The sequence below is a fragment of the Eptesicus fuscus genome, chromosome 1 (genome assembly GCF_027574615.1).
Source record: "Eptesicus fuscus isolate TK198812 chromosome 1, DD_ASM_mEF_20220401, whole genome shotgun sequence".
NCBI lineage: Eukaryota > Metazoa > Chordata > Mammalia > Chiroptera > Vespertilionidae > Eptesicus > Eptesicus fuscus.
Window position 1 is genome coordinate 66,219,331 of NC_072473.1, and position 19,304 is coordinate 66,238,634.

Sequence of the window (19,304 nt, forward strand, 5' to 3'; positions counted from 1 at the left end):
GTTAAATATGCATGACAATATTAGGTATTATAAGTAGTCTAGAGATGATTTAACTAACATATATGGGAGGATAAGCATCGGTCATATGCAAATATTACACCAATTTATATTAAGGGACTTGATTTTGCTATCCGATGGGGTTTTCTGGAGCCACAGATAAGGAAACATAACTATATTTCAAGGCAGAAGAGACTTGTGGGCAAATTGCACAGTAGTGCCCTCTTCCCCTTCTTATGCCTCTAGCAGGAGCCAGTGCCTTACTGATCCTTCCTTCTCTCCTCATCCCACTCATGCTTTCTGTGGGTTGTGATGTTGTATACTGCATACAAATTAACTTACCCTCATTATATTCACATCTGAATATAGTACATTTTCTAGAAGCATTTACATTTTAAAGAGGGCCAAAGGCTAAAACCAAAGAATCTTTAATGGTGGCATTTCAAGTCACTGATTCTCAAGCTCAGCCAGCTTAACAATCACCAGGGAGGTTTGCTCTAATTGCAGATTCCTGGGCCTCATCAACAGAGAATCTGACTCAATGGATCTGGGTTGGGGGAACCCTAAGGTGAGCAAATTTTAACATTGGTAAAGCGGGACAACATTGCAACATTGACCAGGGCGGCGGGGGGGGGGGGGGGGGGGGGGGGCGTTCTTTTTTTTTTTAATATATTTTATTGATTTTTTTACAGAGAGGAAGAGAGAGGGATAGAGAGTTAGAAACATCGATGAGAGAGAAACATCGATCAGCTGCCTCCTGCACACCCCCTACTGGGGATGTGCCCACAACCAAGGTACATGCCCTTGACCGGAATCGAACCTGGGACCTTTCAGTCCTCAGGCCGACGCTCTATCCACTGAGCCAAACCGGTTTCGGCCCGGGGGAGGGGGGGGGGTTCTTGATTAAAATTTGGTCTATATTGTAATCGCTTTTGGTTTTTTTAATAAAAGGAAATTCACTTCTTAGATCATCATTGAATTTGCATCCTCTTTTCTTACTCATTATGTTAAAAATCTAAAAAAAAAAATTTAAATTATATTATAAATTATTATATACATATTGCTTAAAAACACAGTAAGTAGGTACATAATTACATGAACATATTTTATTGTTAGTTTATAAATTAAATTAATTTGATTGTTATAAAGTAACTATATTTTAAAAATTATTTTAATCCTATATTTCTTTCTAAATAATAACAACACTAACTTGTATTATTTTTCCTCTGAATTTGCCGTAACGTAAGTCATAAGTATCACTTTCAAGGCCGGCGCTAGACTTTTTGCCGCCACTATAAAGTATAAATAATACGAGTACTGTCTGCTAAATTCAAGAAAATTTATGTATTTATGAAATAAATAAATAAATTACTTACCCTAAATTATCTGAATAGCTGATTTGTAATGACATCACTTGTTTAACTAGCTTACTAGCATGCAGTATGATGTGTATCATCTGAGAGACAGTTACAAAATGTTTTCCTCGTTGCCAATCCCAAAAAATGCCATTGTTCATTAAGTCCAAACAATGGTGGTCGAATTCTAACAACTGATCAACAATGCAAACTTTGATAAGCAGTTCTCGATAATCAGTTCTCAACAATTATTTGTTATTATTAAAGTTTAACATTATAAAATTAACAAAAATAATATAAAACTCATATCCTGGCTAAATAGCCACATGGCCTCCGAAAACCGTATATTCCCTTCCCGTTCTCCTGCCGTTCCCTAGCTTGTCATGCATTCTTTCCAAAAATCGGGACTTTTTTAAAATGCCGCGGGACGCAGGACAAACTGTTAAAAATCGGGACTGTCCGCCAAAAGCGGGATGTCTGGTCACCTTAGGGAACCCAGAAATCTCCCCTCCCCCCCCCGCCCCAAAGGAGAACATCAACATTTAATACCTGCGCATGGGGAATTCACATAGGCATGAAAACTCCCCCCAAATAGGCACCATTCATTGTGTATATCGGACAGTTGGACAAAGGAGAATGGGGCATTAGATTTCAGAAGAGAGAATGGGGGATTTCCACAAGTTGAGGAAGAGCTGCACGCACGTGGCAGGAAAATCCCCGCTAGGCAACTCAGAAACAGTGGGACCTGGGGTATCTGGCTAACAGGCACCCGCCTAAAGCCCTGTTCTACTTCCACACTTAATTCGGATTAGGCGAAGGTAACATCCTCAGATCTCCCTGAAGCAGGTCCTTCGGAATCTCTTGGGCAGGAAAGGGGGGAAGAGTCAAAAGTTCTGAGTCTTTTGTTTCTTAATAAGCAGCTTAAAATCAATATCCCAAAAGCAGCTTCTTGGTGGCAAAACTTTGGTTCCCGTCAGTTGCATTCCAGTGTTAGAACTTATCACGTGAGAATGAAACAGTCCCAATTCTTGCTTCATCAGTGTCCCCCAAAGGCAATTTAATAAATCCATGTAGGGAGCCCAAACCGCCGCCAGCTGTCTCCTGCAGGACTGTCCAAAGGTCCCGTGGTCCATGTTGACCCCAAGGCAGAAGCACCCCACTTCTCTTAAAATCCATTTTTCTCTCTCAAGGTAGCATCTCTCTTCCCGGCATCTGGTCACCGATCCCTATGACTGCGGGATCATAGGAAAATCCTTCTTAGGCATGAATAGTACGTTTCTGAATTGTTTCACACAAGGCTGACATTTTCCTCCTCCTCATTTCTGTTGAAGAGCTGCACAAAATTAAAGGCTTTTATAGACAGAAGGGGTGAGAAAGGAAGCTTACAGTGGAGAGTTAGGGGAGCAGGGGTCTCTAGGATGAATCTCCCCTTGTGCTAACTAGGAGATTCCAGGCTGACTGGCTACCTTTGCATTTCTGGGAGGGGCCGAAACTGCAGTTAGTTTAGGTCTTAGGTATTAGGTCTTGGTTTGGTGACGTGGGCTTAGCACAGGTGACTCCATTGTGGGCCTGCTCTCTCTTTTTTCACACTGCCCATAGGTGCAGTTCTGTTCTTTGGAACCATTAAGTCCTTAAATGAGTGATTTTGTTTTGCTGGAATAAGTTTCATTCCATCCTACCAATTTAATATACTTCTCTGACTCCAGGAGTAAATGTGGGAGGGCCTGTTGTCGCAATACAGGACAAGGACACGTCCCTGCCAAGTTCACAACCATATCAGTGAGAGCCTTACATTTTAAAGAGAAATTACACATCAGTCCTCATCACTAAACCCTGTAAAAGGTAAGGAGTTAACTCCTTTGGAACAGTATACATAATAAAGAACATCAAATCTGCAAAATTCATATATAAATTCCCAATAAAACACATCCTTTCCTTTTCTTTTGACACAACTCCCTTCCTCCAGTTTTAAATACCATCTCTTTTGCTCAAAAAATGGCAAGCAGGAAGATGAGATTTCCACAGTGATTTATTGTTTATTATTTTAACAACGTTTTCATGAAGACTGTTCACATATTGAGACATCCTCAAACACTGTCGCCAAAATGCTTGTTGCTTTTTTTTTTTTTTTAAATAACACTGATGATCCAGTGGAAACAATTTCCATTCTTGGTGAAGCCTGTGGGTGTCAGTGGCACCTCCAATAAAAGTCCCATTGACAAATATTCTTGGCACAGTTCTCTCGCCAGTCATCTTGAAAGGTGCATCCTGAAACTGGCTTCCATAACCAAGCATGTCCAGTTCCACCGCTTTGTAGTTCACCTTCATGTCGTGAAAAAGCTTCTTTGCCATGTTACAGTAGAACAAGATGTCTTTGAGTAAATCACCACACAGTTATCAGAAACTAGTGGCCCTGCACTAGAATCCATACCTCAGCTGGCTGCCCCGCTCACTGCTGCTCATAGCTCTCCACCGCACCTAGCTCACTGCCCTGCCTTCCTGTAGCTTTCTACCACTTGTAGCTCGCTGCCCTGCCCTCCTGTAGCTCTCAGCCCCTTGTAGCTCACTGTCCCCACCTCCTGATCGGTCGTTACATGATGGCGTCCTGACCAATTTGCATATTACCCTATTATAAGTATAGATGGTTTCATGGATCTAATTCATGGGAGCAGCTGCTGGCTTCCCCAAAGTCGACGATGTGCTGTTCCCCATCCTTGAGGCCGCCCCACTGAAGCAGGCCCACTGAACCGCTCCCGCTTTGGGCAAACCGCATCCCCCACAAAGACTGTGTGGCGCCAGATCATGGTCTGAGAGCAGGGCTGCAGCAAACAGAGGGGCTACAGGAAAATGCGACCCCCAGAAATCTACTTTCTAAATGCACCCTTCCTTCAGGGGATTCCAAACAGCTGGCCCACAGACCATGCTGTTCTAGGCAGTTGCCCGTGCCTTTGGGCCATTCTGCAAAATATTAATACTTTAAAGAAAATTCTTAAAATGAATACTGTTTTTAGGTTTTGTGAAAATAAGCTTTCTTAATTTAGAACCAGGCCTAGTCCATCTGTTTAGAATTTGTTTCTGATATAGTGACGAGGTTGGCTATCATCACCAGGCTTGTTCTGTTGAGCAGGTAGAAATCATCGTGGAGATATTTGGAGCTCTCAACATAACTATCACCCACGGTCACAGTCAGAGAGTCACTGAGTGGGGTTACTGAACCAGCTTCCTCTCCATCTCCCTGCGCCTTCCTGCTGGGGTGGGTGAGAAAGAACAAAACCTTCTAAATGAGTCACAAAGGTGGAAGGCAGATGGCTGCTGGGGACACTGGTAGTAATGAATGACAATTACCTTCTGGGTTACAAAAGGCAAGGATACAAGGAATTCTAGATTACTGCAGTCCTTGCACCAATACCTGCATATATTTGCTCTCCTTCACAAGCCTTCTTCTGGCTATAGCCTATATTTCCTTTCAGTTTCTCTTTTCAACAAACCACCACCATTTATTGCACATAAACATCAGGCCAGGAACTCTAATGTGCTTTACAAATATATGTACATATGTACATATTCCATTTCATCATCCCATGAACCTTGATAAAGTTAATTTGCATATCAGGACCCACAAATGGAGGCCATTTCAGTGGCCTGGTCCATGTCACAAATCTAAACCTAAGGCAGCCAGCACTTAGAGCAAACCCTTCACTGTCAAGGAAACCATCACCAATCACAATCCCCCAACTCAGCTTTAGAGGGCTTAGTTTACCAGAGGAAATAGGACCTGCTGGCCAAGCCTCCCCTGTTTTTGTGTTGCCTCTTCTGACGCTCTGTAACACTCACTCTTATTGTCCCCATCAATGGGTTGCTTTCCCTCAAATAAAGGACATCAAACTCATCACAAAATTGTTTTCATTTTGTTACTTGACAACTCAAATGAGATGGGTACTATTTCATCTCCTTTTTCCAAATATGTACGATGAGAAAAGAAAGGCAAGACAAGTTAGCCAAATACACACCACGCTAAAATAGGAACCCTACGAGGGCAGGGGTTTTTGGTTTTTATTTTTTTCCACAACTGTTACTAAGTAGTTTGAGCATCCAGAGCAACATTTGCAACGTAATAGTCAGCCAGTAAATGTTAGATATACCAATAAGAAGTACCTATCTGTATTTTTGTCTGGGGTCAGTTATATACAGAAAACATAAATCCACTCAGGCTAGGTTAGGCAAACGGGATTTGGGTTAAGAAACAGAGAAAAATCTCCCAGGCCCCTTATGACAGGAAATACAGGCAGACCACGTGGGCACTAAAAAAAAGTAGAGAAAGAGCGTCTGTTTCTGTTTCTTTGGGGCCTTGAGGTTTTTCAAATGAGCTACGTGTCTGCTCTCAGTTTCCTTTCTGCAGATAGAAGCTTCACCACAAATTTTCCGGCTCCTCTTCCTTTGTCACATAAGTTTGCACATTAATTTGGTTTGCCATAATAGTAGCTCAGACTTCAACTTTACAGATGCCAGGTAAAACAGTTTCTCTTGCCAATTTTCATGGGCAATTGGACCAGGTTTCCATCTGGGGTCTTAATTAGCTGTGATCAGAAGGTGGAGTCACGTGAACTACCCCCTCCATCTAGTGGCTAGATTTCCTAAAGGAGTTACGCAGGCAAGGAGGGTCTGACTGACATCTCTAGGCTAGGCAGGGGCCAGAGACCCCGAGCGGCATTGGAAGAGCTCTGCTCTGTGCCAGGGGCAGCCAGGACAGAGGTCAGTGCGCTGTTTCTGTAAAGGGCCAGATGGTAAATATTTTAGTCTTTGAGGGCCAGACAATCTGTATGGGCAACTACTTAACTCTGTGACTGTAGGAAAAAAGCAGCCCTAGACAGTAAATAAATGAACGAGGGTGGCAATGTTCCAATACAATATAAAATACAAAAGGCAGCAGGCTGCCTTTGGCCTGAATGGTGTAGTTTGAAGACCCCTCTCCTTGACAAAGGCCCCACCAGGAAATATGACACTTGTCCGTATTCCCATCAAGCCAGCTTCTGGGTTGCTGGACTAATGCTATCTTGTTTTAGCTGATTTCTTCTCTTTTTTAGTGATGATGTGCCACTTATTAAGACGCAGAACATCATGTTTAACGGGGGATGCAAGTGCTTTGCTCAGCTACCTTAAGGACCAAGTCATACTTGTCTGAAGAGCTAAGTGGGAGGGAGGGAGAGTGCCAGGCGGGTGCAATTAGCGAAATTTCCGATTTTCATAGGAACCATGTGTGTGCTCCTCCTCCGCCCCCTCCCCCAACCCAGACCAGCGTCTTAATGGGGAAAGGTTCTCGTGGGTGCTGTGTTCTCTCCCTCTACACGAGGTGCCTTTTCCAAAGCCTCTTAACACAGCATGAAAAATAAAATAAGGGTCCAAAACAGGATGGGAATTGGAACCCATGTGTGTCATCATCGACTGCATGGATTATTTGTCAAGTTAGAAAGGCAGAGTGTTTTAAATGTAGTTTTATTTTAAGGAGTCCGTGTTTGTCGATGCAGCCCATGTGGCCAGGGCTAAGCTTGTAATAGCTTCACAAGCTCTGTGAAGAAGCCCCAATTTCTCTCTGAAAGTGGTTTTGTCATACTGTAATATAAAAGGATAAGGGAGTAATCTGCCCGTGTGTGGCTGGGTGGATGCTGTTGCCTACAGTTTATTATATTTAGGTAATGCTTAACTGCACACTTGATAGACATTACTTTTATGTTGTGGCTCCTGGACTGTTTTATACTCCTTGGTCATTATGCTAAGAAATGAGACTCTCTTACCTTTCAGAGTTAGAGTCCCCTGCTCTTAGCCCATGTCCTAATAAAAGATTCTGACACTAACTATAAAGCTAAGCTCCCTCTTTCTCAGCTAAAAAGAGGATGCGTCTACTCTGAACAGGCTTGGGGGCCTGAAAATGTATGGATTTGCCAGTAAGATAGCAAGGTACCCGCTGAGCCAACACATTAATTAAGTGCTGTTAAACAGAGTTGTCCTCCAAGCCTGTGGCAATTGTGCAGCTGGGGGGAAGGCGGGGAGGAGGAGGCGATTCCAACAGCTGTGGTAAGCACTAGCTCCTACTCATCTCTTCAAAGCCAAGGTTGGAGGGCTGTGCCACCCTCCTGCACCCAGCTCCTTCCTTAGGCAGTGAAAGTCTTGCTTGCTGGACTTCTCCCATCACCCCCACTCCCTTGACAATGAGCTGTGCCATGGGTAACTTAGCCCAAGAAAAGAAAGATTAGGGTAAGTGATCGAACCGGTCTTTCCAAGTCACAGCCAAAGCAATCACTGCAATCTGATTCTCACAAGTTATACGGGGCAGAATGACATTTTATGCACTTGAAGAACAGCTCCCTTAGTAAATTGACTTAAGGTTGCTTGCTCTTTGTTTGCTTTTAATATATTTTATTGATTTTTTACAGAGAAGAAAGGAGAGGGAGAGAGAGTTAGAAACATTGATGAGAGAGAAACATCAATCAGCTGCCTCCTGCACACTCCCTACTGGGGACGCAATTGAGTGGCATTTGTACATTCACAATGTTGTGCAACCACCACATCTCTCTAGTTCCAAAACATGTCCATGATCCCCAGTAGGGGGTGTGCCCACAACCAAGGTACAATCCCCAGTAGGGGATGTGCCCACAACCAAGGTACATGCCCTTGACCGGAATCAAACCTGGGACCCTTGAGTCCGAAGGCCAAGGCTCTATCCACTGAGCCAAACCAGTTAGGGCTGCTCTTTGTTTTTAATAACCTCAAACTTACAGAAAAGCTGTGCTTACATTACAAATAACATTTTTTGCACTGAACCATTTAAGAGTAAATTGATGCTTCACACACCCCATAATACTAGCGCAGTGCCTATTTCCTACAAACAAGGACATTCTCCTACATAACCACAATATTACCACACCCAAATCAAGACATTCATTACAACCATCACTTCCTAATAATCCATTCAAGTGTTGCCAGTTGTCCCAATAATGTCTCCTAGAGCAAGAGGATCCAGTTCAACATACAGTGTTTCATTTGCTTGTCATGACTCTTAACCCTTTTGAGTCTGGACCAGTTCCTTAGTTTGACTTTGACTATCTTGACCTTGCCGCTTTCCTAGATTACAGGTCAGTTATTTTGTAGTTTCTCCCTCAATTTGGATTGCTGATGTTTTGTCCTAATGCATATTGGGTTTGAACCTTTGGCAGAAACATCACAAAAGTGATGCTGCATTCTTCCCATGCATCCTATCATGTGCCACATGATTTCTATTTGTTCCATTATTGGTGTTGTTCATTTTGAGCATTTGATTAAATTAATGTCTTCCAGGTATCTCTGTTGTAAATTTAATCTTTCTCCCCTTAGCACATTGTGAAATTAAAAAAAAATAATTTTAGCCCTAGCTGGTTTGGCTTAGTGGATAGAACATCATTTGTGGACCAAAGGGTCCCAGGTTTGATTCCCGTCAAGGGGATGTACCTTGGTTGCAGGCTCCTCCCCAGCCCAGACCCTGGTTGGGGTTCGTGCAGGAGGCAACCAATCGATGTGTTTGTTTCTCTCTGTCTTTTCCTCTCTCTCTTCCACTCTCCCTAAAAAATCAATGGAAAAATATCCTCAGGTGAGGATAAAAATAAAAATAATTTTAGATTTACAGCAAATATATAGTATTGCAAGTCTCAGGTATTCACCATCGACTTTCCCCTAATGTAAGCATCTTCGATGACCATATTAATATTTATGAGAAGGCACACCGAAGCCATGTAGAAATCCATTCCTCATCAAACTTTCAATGTATTCATTTTAAAAAATTATATCACAAGGGGCTCAGGACTTCTTTTTTTATTGAATGGATAATAATCCATTACTATTGCCCTGGCTGGTTTGGCTCAGTGTATAGAGCGTCGGCCTGAGGACTGAAGGATCCCAGGTTTGATTCTGGTCCGGGACACATGCCCGGGTTGTGGGCTCAATCCCCAGTTGGGGGTGTGCAGGAGGCAGCCAATCAATGACTCTCTGTCATCATTGATGTTTCTATCTCTCTCTCCCTCTCCCTTCCTTTCTGAAATCAATAAAAATATATTTAAAAAATAATAATCCATTACTGTCAATAACTACTTCTTTGCTGACTTTTATTGAGGTGAAATTCACATAACATAAATTTGATTAGTTCAAAGTGAGCAATTCAGTGGCATTTGTACATTCACAATGTTGTGCAACCACCACCTCTCTCTAGTTCCAAAACATGTCCATGATCCCCAAATGAAGTCCTGAGTTATTTTTCATAGTGGCTGAACCATTTTACATTGTCAGCAGTAATATATGTGGGTTTTAATTTATCCGCATCCTCACCAACACTGGTTATTTTCTGTTGTTTTGATTCTAGCCATCCTAGTGGGTGTAAAGTGATATCTCATAAGGTTTTGATTTGAATTTCCCTAATGACTGGTGATATTGAGCACCTTCATGAGCCTGTTGACTATTTGAATATCTTTATACAGAAATGTCTGTTAAAGACCTTTGCCCATTTTTCATCAAATTGCTTGTCTTTTTGGAGGTTGACTTCTTTATGTATTCTGTAAGAGAACTCTATGGGAGTTCTTTATATATTCTAGATAATAAACCCTTAGCAGAGATATGATTTGTAAACATTTTCACCCTTTCTGTAGGTTGTCTTTTGATTTTTTTGATAATGTTCTTTGATGCAAAAATATTTTAATTTTGATGTATTCCAACTTATCTGGTTTTTTTTTCATGCTTTTGATTTTATATTTAAGAATCCATTATCAAAAACAAAGTCATGAAGACCTTTGTGTTTATTTCTATGAGTTTTACATATTTAGTTCTTTATTTAGGTTGTTGATCCATTTGGGGTTCATTTTTTTATGTGTAGGTAGGGGTCCAACTTCATTCTTTTGCACATGGATATCCAATTGTCCCAGAATCATTTACTAAAAAGACTATCCCTTTCCCCCATCAAATGGTCTTGGCACCTTTGTTGAAAATTAATAGGCCATAAAGGTATGGTTTTACTGCTGGACTTCCAATTCTATTCAATTGGTCTATATACCTATTGTAATGCCAGCACCACAGTATTTTGGTTACTGTACATTTGTGAATAAGTTTTGAAATTGGGAAGTGTGAGTGCTACCACTTTTTTATCCTTTGGGGACTTGATAGGAAACATTCACTCTATAGATTACTTTGAGGAGTATAACCATCTTAATAATATTAAGTTTTCCAATTCATGGACATGAGATGTATTTCCATTTATTTATGTCCTCTTTATTATCTTTCAACAATATTGTATTATTTTTAGTGTACAAGCCTTGCTTCCTATTGGTTAAATTTACTTATATGTAGTTTATTCTTTTGGATATTATTGTAAATGTAAATGTTTTTATTAAATTCCTTTGGATTATTTATTACTCTTTTATTTTTAAAAACTGTTTTTAGTGAGTTGATCTGGTATACTGTGACATTGTTCAATTCTTTTAGTAGCCCTAGTTTGTTTGTGGGTTCATTGGTATTATCTACATAAAGGTTCATGTCATCTATAAATTCAATATTTATTTTGATGTTTAAATTGTCCCAGATTTGCCCTGTGGGAGACTCATTCAAACAGTAGACTCCTCTATCCTTTAGACATGTCCTCATCATTCTTTGAACACCTCCTTACTTCTAGCTCACTTTGTATTTTCCCTACCTTAGCCCCCAAATCAGCTATTTCTCCCAAGAGTCATTGTTCCTTTTAGTGGAGAAGGGTATGGATGAATCAAGATCTGAATGGTAGATGTGGTCATTGTCACTGTTCCCAGGCCCTCTCCATAAATAGAACTAGGGAACATATATATACTATATATATACATATACACACAGATGAACGTTTGTATTTCATTTTACTTGTATATTGATAGTCATGACTTCACACCAAAACTAATTGCAATTCACCACCACAGGTTTCATTCTAGTTTTTTCCTTTTCCATATCTTAACTTTTCTCAGACAGTGAAAAACCGTGCTCCCATTATTCTTAACATATTTACTTATTTGATAAATCCTTCAGCATGTACTAATTTCCCATTGTTGGTGTTCCGTCCTCCTCTGAGCCAATATTCTTAGCCCACTTGGGCTTTGAACTCCATATTACACTGCTGTCATTGTTCCCAATGTGGATCCCTTCTACTTCTGCTTATGCTCTGGCAGAACTTACTAGACTGTCTCCCATGCAGGCTCAGGTTCTGACGCTCCTCTCCAAGCTACTTCTTACTAAGCTGTCCCTCCACAGGGCAACCTCTCCACTCTGTTTTGCTCTGGTACTCTTTATTTGGTCACCCATATATGTGGATGCTCCCCTCATCTTGCTTTGCCTCCAACACCCTTCTCTAGACCCATCCCTCACCGTATGGATGCCTACCTTGCTTGAACCCTTCTACTGAATTCAGGACCAAATAGTTCAGGAAGGAAAGGGAAAGGAAGTGGAAGAGGAAGTGTGTTTGTTTTGCTGAGGTAAACAAGATTATCAGTTTAGATGCTCTTATTTCTAAATCTTTCTTTTATTGGCACAACCTAAGTTGGAAGTAGGTATGGGGCTATTTAGTCCCATTTACTACCCAATATTGCGTTCCTTAGCATCTCTGACAAGGAGTTATCTACCTACTGCTTGAAAACCTCATATTGATCATAATAGAAAAGAGTTACACTATATGAGTATTTAACACAGGCATATTTAACAATAAGCACTCATATCAGAAAGAAGAAACAAAGGGGTTGCAGAGGAAGAAGAAGGAGGGAAAGGAAGAGAGAAAGAAAAAGAGAGGGAGAGAGAGAAAACACCATGAAAACAGTGCTGTTAATTTTATTCTCCTTTGTACTCAATGGGTGCATGCCCTGGACTGAACATTCAGTCATCATAGCATTCCTATAAATCAGCCACTATAAACCCAATTTTATATATGAGAAAACTGAGGCTTGAAGAGATCAGGTCATGCCTAAGTCACACAGCTAATATGTATGGCAGGGCTGGAATTCTAACTTGTCTGAATCAAAAGTTATGTATTCCTGAATCCAACTTTGGATCGCCCTGACAATTAGAATGTTTTATCTGTTTATAGAATTGAAAATCTGTCTGCATAACGTTTTTCAACCCATTGGTCTTGGTTTCACCCCTCAGGGATGTAAAAAACAATTCTAATTGCTCTTCCACATGACAGCCCTTAAAATATTTGTAGACAGCTATCATATCCCCTGAGTTTTCTGCTCTCTAGGCTAGACATTTCTAGTTCCTTCAACCATTTCTCTTATGAGTGAGAAAATGCCTTTCCTATTGCTTGTTGCACTACACTAATCTAAAGTAAGAAGGAGTCAATTCTTGCTCCAAACATATTCTATTGTATCCAGGGCAGAAGGAAAATTAGACATTTGTTTTTGAACTGAAATAGCAAACACGGAATTCAGTCTGCCTTTCACTGCAGATGCTTATAGATTCTGAGACATAAGTGCGACATTCTCTTTTTCACTTAGGTCTTTTTATATATAAGGCCAAGCCATTGGTCCAGACCCCATTCTCCTTTATTTTTTAAAGTATGTTTTTATTGATTTCATAGGGAGGGAGAGAGAGTGAGAGTGAGAGGGGAGAGAGGGAGGGAGGGATGGAGGGACAGAGAGAGAGAGAAAGAGAGAGAAATATTGATGTGAGAGAGGAACATCAATCAGTTGTCTCCTGTACACACCCTGACCTGGGACTGAGCCTGCAACCTATGTATGTGCCCTGACCAGGAATCAAATCTGAGACCTTTCAGTGCACGGGACAACACTCAACCAACTGAGCCACATTGGCCAGAGTTAGACCCCTTTCTTCTTTTGAGGAAGGTCCAGGAATTTCCATGATAGATTACCACCAACTATCTGTTGCTGAGAATGTGTATTATTATGACTAGCTCAATACATTTCAAAAATATCTGGGGTTCATATATCTGATAAAGGTCTAGTAGCCAGGTATATAAAGAACCCTTACAACTCAACAACAAAGAGACAAACAACTCATTGAAAACATGGACAAAGAACTTGAGTAGAACAGACATTTCTCCAAAGAAGATACACAAGTGGCCAATAAGCACATGAAAAGATACTCAACATCATTAGCCATTAGGGAAATGCAAACCAAAACCACAATGCAATACCACTTCACACTCACTAGGATGGGTAAAATAAAAAGTGTTGGTGAGGATGTGGAAAAATTAGCACTATTTCTTTTCAGCTTCAGCTTCATTTATTTCTTTCGATCATCTTTTGAAACAAATAACAGCCTTGAATGACAGAAATGGGGAAAAACACTGTGTTTGCCAGGTTATTGCGTTTAGTGAGGTGAAATTCACATAACAAAAATTGAGCTTTTAAAAGTGTAAAATTAAGTTGCATTTTGTACATTCACAATGTTATACAACTAACACTTCCACTTAGTTCCAAAATATTTCCACGTTGCTGGTAGAAATGTAAAATAGTCCAGCCATTATGGAAAACAGTTTGGCAGTTGCTCAAACATTAAACATGAAAATACCATGTGACCCAGAAATTCCACTCTTAGGTATATACCCAAAGGAATTAAAAACAGGTATTCAAAGACTTGCACACAAATGTTCATAGCATCACTGTTGTCAATAGTCAAAAGGTAGAAACAACCCAAATATCCATCAACAAATGAGTGCATAAACAGATACACCATGCAATGGAGTATTGTGCAGACCTAAAATGTAATGAAGTGCTGACACATGCTACCATGTGGATAAACCTTGAAAACATTATACTAAGTGAAAGAAGCCAGACACAAAAGACGACATGTTGCATGACTACATTTATATAAAACTAGAGGCCCAATGCATGAAATTCGTGCAAGAGTAGGCCTTCCTTCCCCCAGCCGCCTGCACTGGCTTCCCTCTAGCATCCGGGACTCGGGCTTCCCTTGCAGCCCCAGCTTCGTCTGGAAGGTTGTCCGAAAGGAGGTCCAGTCTAATTAGCATATTATGCTTTTATTATTATAGATATCCAGAATAGGTAAGTCCACAGTCAGAAAGTAGATTAGTGGTTGCTATGGGCTGGAAGGAGAAGTAATGGGGAATTACAGTTTAAAGTATAGAGATTCTCCTTTTAGAGCAATGAAAATATTTTGGAACTAAGTGGAAGTGATAGTTGTATAACATTGTGAATGTACAAAATGCAACTTAATTTTACATGTTAAAATGCACAATTTTTGTTATGTGAATTTCACCTCATTAAATGCAATTACCTGGCAAACAGTGTTTTTCCCCATTTCTGTCATTCAAGGCTGTTATTTGTTTCGAAAGATGTTCGAAAGAAATAAATGAAGATGAAGCTGAAAAGAAATTGTGCTAGCTTAGGAATATGGTAACTGTATATCATCTGAGCCAGGCATGTATTTCCTAGCCAGATTGTTCTGAAAATTATGCTCCTTAAGTAAAATGATGACAATTAGAATGAAATGGCCACAAACATCAGGCTTCATGGAGGAGAATATTTATTCCTTAAATATTTTGTTGTTAAGTCAGGGCATTTCTCCATTACGTACTATTCTGAATGGAACCAATCCTTATTTTCTGGAAGAAATCAATTTTAACTAGAACCACTGCATTTCAAATTTCCATGCAGTGCAAGACTAACTTAGTATTCATCAATATTTGCCATACATACTTTCACTCGGAGGTGTTTTCTTCCTGGATTCAATGGTCTATCGGAGAGTTGTGAAAAGGGAAAAATTTCAAGGTCCCTCCAAAAGAGCCAGATTTTACTTCTGTTCCACATTCATTAAGTGAACATCACATACCTTTCATTGTTAATGAGCCAAATTCTCCTAAGGCTCCCACTCTTCCCTGAGAGAAATGGCATCCACTTACTGCAAGTGTGCCAGTTGGAAAATTACAGCTCCCCTGTTCTGGGACCCTAGAGAAAATTAAAACACTTTCCTGGATCATCAAAGTTTTTCCCACATGTAGTTAGGAAAAACAATGAAAATATTTAGTAAAACTTACATGTACTATGTACATATGCTGAGTTGAACAGCTAAAGCTAGATTGCTGTCTGGGGAGTTAGTGGAAAAGATAACTTTCTCAGAATGCTAAGGTTAGGGTAGGTAACTGCAAGTTCCTTTCTAAAGTATCAAAAAGAGCTCGGCCGGCATGGCTCAGTGGTTGAGCATCAACCTATGAACCAGGAAGTCATGTTTTGATTCCTGGTCAGTGCATATGCCCGAGTTGGGGGCTCAATCCCCAGTGTGAGGGTGCAGGAGGCAACAGATCGGTGATTCTCTCATCATTGATGTTTTTCTTTCTTTCTTTCTGTCTATCTTCCTCTCTGAAATCAATAAAAATATAAAGTATCAAGAAGAAATTTTTTTTTCTTCCTAAAGTTGGAAGGTTGCATGGGTATTATTTTAATTATTGCTCAGTATTATCTATAGCAAAGCCACCATTTCATGCACAATTGCCACCATGTATGTTTCTGTAGACCTTCACCTTCCTCTGGTTATATAGGGCACATGCCATGGTACCCGACAAAGAGGGATGCCAATGAACTCCATGTACAATCTGCTATCTGAATTAATCAGTTTGTAAGGGGCATATGAATATCAGAAGAACTTACAGTAACTGTTAAGTCAGTTAGTAAATTAGCAGGATAAGCCATTATATTTAAATTGATTTTTCTCTTCTTCCTTTTCCTTCCCTTCAGTTGACTATAAGCATATTTTTGTGATTATACACCACTATAGACTGACAATCATTGAGTAACAAAAACAATTTTACCACCGAATCTATCATCTGGCTCATTACTACCACATTACACATATGGGAGAAATGCATACAGAATGCACGAAGTAAAATGGTGTTGCAAAAAAAAAAAATAGCCAGATTTATTTTTAAGAAAGGGAAAAAATACAGCTAAGAATAATGCATGTTCTCATCTCCTTTGCTTCAAGGTTTTATCCTCAAATGTTTTTGTTTGCTTCCTTGTTTGTCAATGACCCTTAAGTGACTGTAGAATGGCACTAATATTGTTAGGATGGAGCTGCTACTGTGCTTCCCATCTATTATCTATTCATCATGCTTTCCCATCCTGCTAATTTGATGGAGAGATGGATAAACAGAATTCCACTAGAGGTCTGCTATTCTTCAAGATTACTGGTGCATTTCATATTCAAACTCCCCTACTTTAGATTTTGAGGTTATGCTTCCTGTTCTAGTTACTATTGCTACAAATCATTTCAAACTGTAGAGGCTGGAAACATTGACAATCATGTCGTCTGAGAGTCAGAGAGGGTTCATCTGGGAGACTCTGGCTTGGAGGCTCTCATGCAATTGCAACAGACAGTGGCTGGAGCCAGACAGTGGTGGGCTGAAGCAGAGGGGGCTGGCCAGGCCTCACTCTCACTTCCTGCAATTTCAATGCTTCTCCGAATGGTAGAGTTCTAGCAACAGGGGAAAGGGAGACTTATGTAATGCGTTCAATAATAAAGAATTCTAGCGTAGGACAGTTTGGGCTTCCTCAGAGTGTGGCAGCCTTGAGGCTGCTGGACTGCTTATCGGGTATCTGAAAGCTTTAAGAGTGATTATTCCATTGTGAACCTGGAGGTCATGGTTTGATTCCTAATCAGGGCACATGCCCGGGTTGCGGGCTCAATCCCCAGTGGGGGGTGTGCAGGAGTGAGCCGATCAATGATTCTCTCTCATCATTGATGTTTCTATCTCCCTCTCCCTTCCTCTCTGAAATCAATAAAAATATACATTTTTAAAAGAGTGATTATTCCAGCAAGCAAGGCAGAAGCCACAACACCTTTTAAGACCTACCCTCATAAATTCTGCTTCATTATTTCTATTTCATTACTGATTTCAAGCAGGTCACAAAACAAGCCCGCTATAAGGAGGGAGGAATAGACTGTGCATCTTGAAGGAGGAGTGGAGACTTTCCAGAGAGCATGTGGGATGGGAGCTCTCACCGTAGCCATCTTTGGAAAACACAATCTATCAAACCTCCTACGATCACAGGTTTTCCTCCACTTTGTTCTCCTCTAAGTCTACAGTCAATTGAAATGTTTCCCTTTTGTAATCCAAGGTAACAACACGATGAAGTATTTACCAGGGTCTGACATGCATATGGTGCTATGCCAGATGCTTTCTGCTTGACACAAAAAATATTGTGTTTTTTCCCCTCTAACAGATTATCTCTAAATGTAATGGAAACAGATAACAAACATCTTATTTGCCTTTTGTTCAAGTAAAAGAAAATGGGAAAGAGCAATAAAATAAACTGACATTCTTTTTTTATTTTTTATCTGTTTTTATTTTATTTTTCAAATGATTTTTTACCACATTATTAAAATCACACCCTAAGAGACCCTTCTCTTTAAGAAAGGGAATATAAATGCATTTAATGAAATATTATGTTACTAGATTTTTCACTTAGGAATTAGGGACTACCATCAATAACATTGTCATAAGTATGTATGGTGTCAGGTGGGTACTAGACTTATCAGGATGACCACGTCGTAAGTTATATAAATGTCTAATCACTACGTTATACACCTGAAGCTAATATATCATATGCCAAATGTAATTGAAAAATAAAATCTATATTTTAAAAAATCAATAAAAAAGTAATGGGATACTAACTCAATGTAGCTTAAGAAAAACAAAGAGGGGGAAAAGGGAGACATATGTAATACTTTAAACAATAAAAGAAAACACAGAGAGGAGGGTTACAACAAGTCTAAAGGAGTGTCTCAGAGAACTCATGAAAAGAAATGTAGCTGGACTTCCAGAAGAAACTAAAATGAGAACTCAGATATCATCTGAGATGTCTTTATTTTCCTCTGCAGTCCAGGTTTTGCTGCTGCTGCTTTTATCCGCACCATAGAAAACATGGCAACTGCCGTGCTTAGGATTCCACGTTCTTTTCTAGCCACCCAGAAAGAAACCAGTTTCTTTGTCATCTCTATGTCCAAACTGGTTCAGCTCACTCTTGGTTCAACAATAAGCCTGACTAGGGGCGGCAGGTACAATATCTAATTCTGACAGCTTCAGCTACAATCTTATAGATCTAATGGACCAACCCTTCTAAAGGCATGCTGGGTACTCAATGCAACAGATGTTAACTATACCAAGACTGAGGGAGAGTACAAAGCACAGATGCTGTGCGTTGGCAGAGCAAGACACTGACAACCTAATACTATATAAAAGCTAGTCAAAGGCCTTATCAGGTCCAAACATCTTTCCCAATAATCTATCAAAAATTTTTACTGTCTTCCTTCTCCCATCATCATAGTTATTTTGGAGGATAAAGGAAAGCCAGCTCAACATTTTTAGCCATGTCTGATCCTCAGATAGACTGGTTGACACATTGTGCGTCATGACCATAACAGTGGATTCAGGTGTCTTGACCTATTGCTATGTCACCGTCAGTTGTGAGATATTAAAAGTAATATGGTGGGTTAAAAAATTCTGAAGTTTAAAAGATTCATTTAAAGAGTAAAATAAAATTAGAGCACATAAAAGGATAGCCCTATAATATGACCACCTCTTCTTCTTTGTATTCAAAATTGTTTTCTGGAGTAGGCAAGAATTACAGATTGTGCACAAGGAATTTCAGAAACCCTGATATGTTATGGGAGCTGTGTAAGTGTGTGGATGTTGTCAGACACAAGCATTGCAGTGGAGAGGAGGGTGGAAATCCCTGTATTAGGAACCGTGGGGAGCTTAAGCAAAGATACAGGACAAATCAATTTCAATTGCCTTGTGGGGGCTTAGGGAAATGTGATGAGAAGCCCTGGGCAAACTCTAGAGGAGATGTGGTACTGAAAATGGGGAGAGAAGGCAGGGCACCAAAGATAAGCCATACATATCTCATAATTTTGCCCCTGACATGCCTTGTTTGTTCAATCTCATTA

The 19,304-nt window shown here is 40.1% G+C and overlaps 1 pseudogene; it reads right to left on the bottom strand.

Annotated features, from left to right (window-relative positions):
* Nucleotides 1–3,439: 3,439 nt before the first annotated feature.
* On the bottom strand, nt 3,440–4,156 carry LOC103296794 (glutaredoxin-2, mitochondrial-like; annotated as a pseudogene).
* Between the last annotated feature and the right edge of the window lie 15,148 nt (nt 4,157–19,304).